Source organism: Lathamus discolor, chromosome 11 (assembly GCF_037157495.1).
Source record: "Lathamus discolor isolate bLatDis1 chromosome 11, bLatDis1.hap1, whole genome shotgun sequence".
Taxonomy (NCBI): domain Eukaryota; kingdom Metazoa; phylum Chordata; class Aves; order Psittaciformes; family Psittacidae; genus Lathamus; species Lathamus discolor.
In genome coordinates this window covers 7,653,275-7,662,308 of record NC_088894.1, presented here as the reverse complement: position 1 = coordinate 7,662,308, position 9,034 = coordinate 7,653,275, and the positions used below count along the sequence as shown (strand labels likewise).

General features: G+C 39.2%; 1 long non-coding RNA gene across 1 annotated transcript; it reads left to right on the top strand.

Moving 5' to 3' along the window:
• Positions 1-287: 287 nt before the first annotated feature.
• On the top strand, positions 288-2,848 carry LOC136020381 (uncharacterized). The gene is made up of 4 exons (XR_010615320.1): positions 288-391; positions 508-1,004; positions 2,445-2,592; positions 2,698-2,848. It is a non-coding gene; the product is annotated as an uncharacterized LOC136020381 (long non-coding RNA).
• The last annotated feature ends 6,186 nt before the right edge of the window (positions 2,849-9,034 follow it).

The following is a 9,034-nucleotide window of genomic DNA, read 5'->3' as shown; positions in this document are numbered from 1 at the left end:
ACACCAACACCCACACCACCACCACAAACCTGGGGTGGGCCCTAATCTCCCTGAGGATCCATTATTAATTAATTACTATAGGATATCATAAGATGGTGTTTGATAGTTTTTGGTTTATAAATCTGAGCTGCAACCATGAGAGTGTAAGAATTCACTTCCAGCAGAGCCAGGGGCTGCTTAGGTGTTTCCCAAGCCATTCCACCCAAAATCAACCAAAATGATTTACACCAATGTGTTAACTGAAGCTGATTAGGGAGCATTCATGATGACTGCCCTGTTGTAAGGTGTGGAAGTGCTTTGCATGGCAAGTGGTGATAAGGACCTGAAAAAGGTAGGGTAGCCTCGAACTGCAGTATCCCTGCCTCTGTTCTCCCTTACCAGCAAAATGCAGGTAAATATACTCATCTCCAGGGAGGGGGATATTGTTGATTAGATAAGATAGTCAAGTTATTTTAAACTGAAAACCTGCAAAGTCTGGTGTGCAATGTGTTTTTATTTGTTTTTCAGATGTGTTTTTTTCTTCCTTAATTTGTGAGCATTCACAGAAATATCGTTGCAAGATGTTCATCTCATTTTCACGAGCATTTTATGAAAACCCCAGGGAAAAGCAACCATATTACCTGAATTTACCTTTATAACACAAGATACAGGTAGCAGCTAGTCAAGAGACGCAAAGCATCTTTGGAAGTTTAACTTGTTAGGTGTTCTGCTTAATATAGCTGAGCAAGAATTTATGCTGGCATTGAAGTTTTCAGAGCTAGGCTACGCTATTTAAAATGGAATTTCACACTAATAAGCCTAAAATAAAATAATGTGTGGAAAGAGATTTCAGAGTATACTCAATTGTATCAGCCGTTCTGCATAAACAGAGAAAAATCACAAATACAACCAAACAGCACCCTCTTCCGGACACTGGCACCCATGCAAAACGCTTGCTCAAAAATACAGATTTTGCAGCAAGTCGTTAAGAGCTATTCTGGTCCTAAAGGAGAAAGGGAGAGAAGGTAAGATGATACAGATAACGTTTCACATTCCATTTGCCAAGAAAAACCTTGAAAATATTACGCTACTTTTATTTTTCTCTATGTTTTATATTAAATCATAAAAAATTAACAGAAACAGAGCCCATTTTCTTAAGAAGTGGATCCTAGTGATTAAAGATTCATTTTCATCACAATTTCATCATTCCTGTAAGGTTTTTTAGTGGGTCACTCAACAGATCAGGGTTTGTTGGTTTTGTGGGTATTTTTATCCTTCATTGTTGTCTATTTCTGAGCTTATATTTTTTTCCTGCTATTTATGTTCATAAAATAGTTTGTGGAGCTGCATTTATTTTGTAGGGTTTTTTACAAGCAAATACATTTTATGTAGTTAAGATTCCACTTTTTTTAGGAAGGTGCTCTCAGGCTTCTGATTTTTGACTGAATAAATTAAATTCTCAACTTCAAGTTTCCAATGCAAATTTAAAATTTGCTTCCCGTGAATATGCTGCCACACTCTCTGAAACTCAAGAAGCCCAATAATAGATGAATGTATTTGTTACAGGATTCCTGGAAAGCAAACACGTATGCCCACAGAGTATATTACCATGATAAAGATTTAATTGTAAAAGAAAAATGTGCAGCAGTTGAAGTTCAGACAGTATCTCCCTTGCTCTGATTTTTAAATGCAGATGTTGGTTCTAAGATGTTACCCCCTCATGGTTGTTACCTTTGTGACGTGAACACAAAGCTAAAGCCTTCTTTCAGAAGGATTATAATAATTTGGTTTTGGGGGGTGAAGGGGAGATGGTAATGTTCAAGAAGAGTAGCATTAAGTCGTGGTGCAAAAACAAAACACACTTTTTTTCCTTAATTATTATTATTTTATATCAGGGCTGACTGAATTAATTGCCTTGATAACTAGACACCAGTAAGCAAAATTTTCTAGCTGGAGTAGCCTCCGATGCTTTGCAAAATAGCAGTACATTTATACAGTTCAAATGCAGAGTTCTTCGCACGTTATTTCTAGCAAAGAGGGTTTGGAGTCAAATTTTTTCTTTGAGTCATGGACAACTTCATTAAAATTAGCACACAAAATGTCTCATATACTTTGTTGATCATTCTAATGATATCAAAGGTAATCTACAGTAGCACAAAAAGAAATTCAACTCTTGCTCATTTGAATAACCCCACTAAACTCAGAATAGGAGTTTTCTCATAAGAAAGACGTGCAGTCATCGGGAACTGTAGCTCCAATGCCCCGGACGTGCTATTTAATAACTAATATGTAATTACACAATAGAAAAGGAATTTTCTTTGTATCTACCATCAGTTAATCTAGCTGAAGAGATCTTGTAATTTAAAAGCTGGAGAGGCTTGATCTCTAATAGCCAAGATAAAGCAGAAGTCCTTCTTACTGTCATCTGACAGTAAAACATCTCTTTTATTTATGGACCTTTGCAGAAACCACGGTTGTGTAAGAAGGAACCCCAATAAAGGCGATTTGAAGGCATTGCTTGCACTGAAATTCTGCAGGCTTTTCTATACACACAGACTTTGTGAAAGATGGTAAGATTTATAGAGAAAAAGTGGCAGAAGAAGACTATTTTTGGTAAGCTTTGGAGCGTAGGAATTAATAAATTCTAGTTGCCCCGGCTCTTAGGAATTCCATTCTGTCTAAATTTCAGTTTTGTTTTCTCCTTTTTCACCCCGGTAGAGTTGAACCTGGGAATAGCATCACTCAATGGCTCGTTAGTTTGATAAAGTGGCATAAGTGACTATAGCTACAATGGGCACTTCTAGCTCAGAAGCATTTATATGTCTCAAGGGAATTCTGAAAAACACCAGAAAGTCTTTAGGTACTGAATCACAGGCAAGTATTTTGAATCTTTAATTTTTTTTATATATTCTTTCCTATGAGAATGTCAGAACTAAAATATGGAATATGCTTCTCCCACTTGGTTTCTATTACTTGTAAAGCATTCAAAAGCTTCTAGAATAAAATTACCTCTATGCCCTGCTAGGGAGCAGGCAAAACTCCACCGAGTATCAAGACAGTCCCTCTGCTGGTGTTGCTTTCCATTTTTAACCTAAATATAATAATAAAAATGACTAAATATTAGACTGGAGCTGTACAATCTTAGATCCAGCATTTATTTGTTACCATGTGTATCCCGGTGGAGTTTTACCGTACTTCTATGTTGATACAAAATGTGCTGAAATATATTCCATAAATTAACTAGTTTATTTTCATGTGTGCCATATTCATTATCATAATAATGCAAGTTTGTTTTAAAAATTTGTTCCAATTATGATAGCAGCCAATCTGCATTTCGGAAAAAAGACTTGAAACAGAAATGCAAAAGAGGTTAAGTGCAGGAAGGAAGGGAAGGTATGGCAGAGAAAGGTTTGCAAAGAAAGAAGTGAAGTGCAGATAATAGATTTTAAAAGAAAAAATTACAAAGCTTAAAAAAAAAATCTAACAATTTGATAGTAATTTAGGGATACTCCAATTCAGCACAAATCTGAAGTTCACACAACTCTCAGGGTAAAAAAATCAGTGTAAAACATTTTCTTACGGATAATCTGAGCCTGATATCAGAGCAGCGCTTTCAAGCACAAAGCCCTAAGCCACTGCAGGCTGCCTGTGCACCAGCTTTGGCAGCACCAAAACCGGAGAGCCCAGGCTGAGCTTCTACCGGTGCAACTGACTGCTTGTTCTCACAATCTGCAGCGTACGCAGTAACCGAGCGAGGAGACTGCACCAACCCAGGCTGTCGGGTATGGGGTGAAGGACAGCTCCTGCTGAGAAGCAACTGCTGATAATCAGAAATTCTCTAAGAAACTGACTTGAATCCTGAAACAGTATCGCTAACTTTTCTAATCCTGTGTATTTTCCACTGTGTGAAGGACAGCGAAGCACGGTTGCATAGTTAACCCCATAAACCCCTGAGCATTTCCCCTGTGTGGATTTAGGTCTGCTTTCTGACAATGACCAATTAGACATCTTGACATAACAATACATTTCTGTTGTGTTATGGTATTCATTTGAAGTTTAATCACAGTTGTCAATGTGCTATTCCAGTAAATAATATTTTCACATTATGTTACAGTTCATACAGCAGTAAGAAATATCTTAAGGTACTGATTATTTAGACTGTGTTTATTGTAGAGGAAAGCAATGACATTGAAAATATTGTATAAATACCAAATACGTTAAACAGCAAAATCCCTACCTTGCATTATGAATTGAAAAGACATTATTTTAAAACATTTTAAAATCATCATCATAATTATGTTCTCAACATAGATTACTTATTATTTTAATATCATTAATTTGAGCTCTGTGCATTTATGTTACTGTGTATGTGATTATCCATCAATACAATTATGAAATGATAAAAATTGGCGTGTTTAATCTTTAATTGGCTAGGTTTTTTCTTGAAATCCACTGTTCATTTGCCTTCATCTTCAACATCTAAAATCCTTAATTATGTTTATGGGGGTTTTTGTCCCCTAGGCCACATTCCAATTTCACTTGGGATGTTTTCACACCAGGGCCTTCAAAGAGAGATAAGCTTTCCCTCTTCAGTGACCACAAGCTTATAACCAAGTCTATGTTCTTTTCTTGTGATACTGTTGGAGATTTTTCACATCTTATTGCTATGCTCTGCTCATTTATATATTTATACCTCTAGGTTTTGGGTTGGTTTTTTTTTTTTTTTCTCTTTTAAACCTGTCCTCCTCCATCTGTTGTGAAAGGCAAATAAAACAATAAATGGTGTAATATTTTAAAGGGCTTTATTAATATAATACATATATAGTATTTTAAAGGACAGGAGAGCAAGGTTTGCTCTGTCTAGCTTAACCGGTAACTCTCTTCCCAGTACTTCAACAGGGTTGGGTTTAGTGATTATTTTCTTTTTTCTCTCAGCTTACAAGGTAGGATATGTTGCCCCTGTGAGATCTCTCAAGACAGGGGGGCTGAGGGAAGGGGTGGAAGCTCTGTATGTAGGTAAAAGTCTACATGTTTCTTGTCGTATATAAATGTCTGTCTCCAGGAAAGCACTGAGGCCACAGCTGTCCAACACAGTGCCTGGGAATGCCTGCCTCTGAGGCTCTGATGAGGCCTGACTTTTCATGCCTCTGATTTATTTTTTCTCTCTCTTGTGATTGACATTTGTCTTTTCTGGGCCTTGTTTGCTTGCATTGCATTTGTAAGGACCCTGAAGCACTGCAGTATTTTCATTTCAGTCAGGTTAAGGGTGACGAAGATTACACATGCATACTGATTTATGCCTTAAAGGCTGGAAATAGTGTCAAGTGTGATCTCAGCAGAGCTCTGCTCGATGACTCAAGTGCTCGGTACGGTGTTACACTCTCAGACATCAATTCTCATCCAGTAAAATGAAAACTCGGTCCAGAACATCGTTCAATAAAGTCCTGATCTGTAAGTGTTATTAGTTATTAATAAGATAATAATGGGGTTTTCAATGTTCACGCCAAAGCCAGAATCAAGCCATCATCAGGCTAAGTACTGTTGAAACACAAAGCAGCAAGCAGTGCCAGCTGCAAAGAGCTTTCCCTGTAAATGTGCACTTGATAACCAGCATCTCTGCAAGCTACATTATGCACATACTTGTGTGCTTCAGAGAATATTTTGCTATGAAGGTCTTATGCAAAGAGGCGATATAACTGTCAGACCCATGTTTTTAAAGGCAGGTCCTTATGTTTGGAAGTGCTGTATGTCAGGAGTTCTTCTAAATTGCAGTGGATATAAAGCTGGCTGTTATCCTAAAGACACGAGGTGGGGGTTTTCAAATATTTCAAGCTCTGCACTACACTGAAGCGCCAGTGCCTGTTGACTCTTTTCAGTTCTTCTGCGAAAGAATAATATATGTGAAACAAAAAGCAAAACAGAACCCAGAGAAAGTGATAAGACAGTAGACATTCCCTTAAGATGTAAGACCAAGGACTTGAACCACAGGCACCTGCAGTGAGAGTTACTGCTGCTTCTTGTGCAAGTGCCTTTCTCTCTCTGGTTTCAACAACATGTGGCTGCCTGGATCTGAAAATTCTTTCCCAGCAGAGACATTTTTAAAATCCATGTCCTACGAAAAGTATTAATTTGGCCTCAACTCCTCCTTCCTTCAATGAAAAAAAGCCTGAAAATTCCCAGCTGAACTGTATTTGCAGCATGCTGGGAAATACCAGAGTTGGGAAGAACAACCCAAGAGCGGTCCAAGACTGAGCACTTTCCTTCCAATTGCCTTCAGTCCTTGCCAGCACAGGGAACCAAGCAGTATGGTTTGCTACTGACCAAGTGATTTTTGCAAGACAGCTGGAAGGAATGATGGAAGGGGTGGAGGGAATTGCTCTTTCAGATGCCAGTTGCAGCCATACAGTTCACTCAGAATCTTTTCCTGAAAGTTAATTTAACATATCTCATTAATAATGTCCAATTGAGTAATGTAGCAAGTGTTTCTAAAAGAGACAGTAACATACCAGACATGAAACCATTCATATCTGACTCAGTAATGCAACCTCAGACCTCCCCTGTATCAATTAAATATTGTTACCCTGACACCCAGACTGAAGGAGCAAGCACATCAGCGAGCACAGCTGCAATGCTCTTCCCCTGCTGTATTTGTTCTGGCAGTCAAAAGAGGGCACAGAGCCTGCCTAACTGTCATTACAGGCCCTTGGATAAGTGAAAATTCACTTTTTAACACAATACAACACCTATTCTTTTCTAATGAAGTCAAACAGGTTTGTAGCCTAATGAAAAAGCATTAAACTGAGGGAGAAACAGATATAAATAAGTTACTCCAAAGTACACCTGTGACTGCAACTGTAATTGGTGGATAGACAGGCAGGCACTCTGTCAGCCTTGGAAATGGGTCATAGTGTTCTGGAAAAAAAACAGCAAAATGAGTTAAAAGACAGCTTTCAATTCTACAGCTCTATCTGTACCATGGAAAAATAGATTCAGGTTGATTATTCTTACCCTAAGATTTAATTTCTTTTGGATATATTCCCAAAACAGTCTCATCAGCACTAACCATATTCTTATTTCTGTGCTCTGCTTTATAGGTACTGGCTGTGTAGCTATGCTAACATAAAACCATCTGTATTTCCAGAAATCGATGTAAATTCCTTATATTTTATTACTTTAGGGGAGAGATTCTGAATAAATTTTGAAATTCCTACTAATGTTCCACATTTAATACCCATTGTGTGGAGTTTATTTGGCTTCCTTCTTCGTTAGTTTTCAATGCATTAATCAAATTCTTAATCTAAAATTGGACTAAAATATACCTGAGGTCCTGGAGTGAGATAAATTTGATCCTTACAGCCAGCACTACAATGTGCTATCTAACACAGTCAGTAGGTTTCAGAGGCCAGAACGAGGATTATCACCTTTTGTGTCTTATCTTGGCCCCCTAACAATCCCATGTCTGTGCTATATTGTTATGGCAAAATGGGTCAACGGAAATGTCAAGCAGACACCAGTTTCCCAGGAAAACAGAACTTCAAGTGTAATATGAACTGGCATCTGAAGTTCTGGGTATGTTTAGCGCATGCACAAGCTTGTTCTGCATTTATTAATGAATAATACACAGTTAAACCTACATAGCTGTAAAACCACATAGGCCCAAAATCCAATTCACAAGGACAAAGCAGAATTAATAGTTTGTTTTCCAATTCACATTACATCTACATTGTACGATCTTCAGTTACCCATCTTAGCCCATTTTCTTCCCTCTGCAGCCACTTTAACCCTGTGTCACCACGGTAGCATTTTCCTTCCTTCTACTCTGCACTTCTCAGAACACAGAATATTGGGGTCTAATTCAAGTTTGAAGGTAGTAGGAGCCTGAAATGGATGCAAAATGCATGCAGATGAAATGTCTGTCAGACTTTAGCTGCCAAACACTGAGTCTTTACTGATCCCATGCAAATGGAACTTTCTGCGTCTTACAGCTTGGTGAAATTCAAGTAGCAAAAGACACCTACCCAAACTAAAGGGCATCTGACCTCCAAGTTTCCATTTTCTACGCAGTGTATGTATAATGCTGGGCATCCTTCTTGAATCACTGCATTTTTAATACAGAGGAAAGCAGTGTAATTTTCAATGAGCTGGCACTCAGTGAGCCCTTTTGGTCCTGCAAAGCACTAAAGGTGCTTGACACAGAATGTGTCAGTCCCCCCTGAAAAGGGGTGTCATTTTGTAGCAAGGAGTCTTGCACAACCCCAAGCAGGAGGAACACTATCTGCCTGTAATGCACACCGAGGCCTACATCCAGAAACCCAAACAACAGAAAGGCCTTCCAATAACTTTAGTGGGTATCAGATTCTTATTTGGCACTATAAATTAAATTTATCTTCGACATTTGGGGTGAGCATGACTGAAGGAAAGGTTGAGGGCTTGTGGAAGACAAATGGCCTGGTAAGATCAGAGTTCTTCAATATGAAGACTGGCAAAAAGAGATGGAATACCAGAGTGGTTTTCTGGCAATCATGGTTGTGCAACCAGTTGGGTTCTCTGCACAGTTATCAGTGTTGCAGTACCAGTAAACATGATTTTGCATTAAGGCCAGTCCTACGACACAAAAAGCCAAAACTTAAGGCTGGTTTTCACTGCTTCTACTGCTCTATGACAATCTCAGTGCCAGCCCTAACTCCCTACCAAACTCCCATAAGCACATTAAAGCTCCAATTTAAGATGAAGGCCTCTGTGGGAAGCAGTGCTGAAGCACAATGGAAGCCTCAGCCCTGCTACCACAGCCATGGCGGAGCAGCATGGCCACGCCATCTGCTCCACATGAAGGCACACACTGGTCACTTCGCCTCCTACGGAACGCGCAGGCTTAGCGCTGGCTTACGTAAAGTTTAATAATGGCGGTTTGACTTCTTCGGGATGTTCCTGTAGGGAGCGGGCGGCAGAAACGAGAGGCAGCTTCAGCCGCCCTAAAGCGAGGAAGGGGCGCAGCAGCGCCAGCCCTCAGCCCTGCAGTAAGTGAGGGCAGCGCAGCCTCGTCACTCCACTGAGC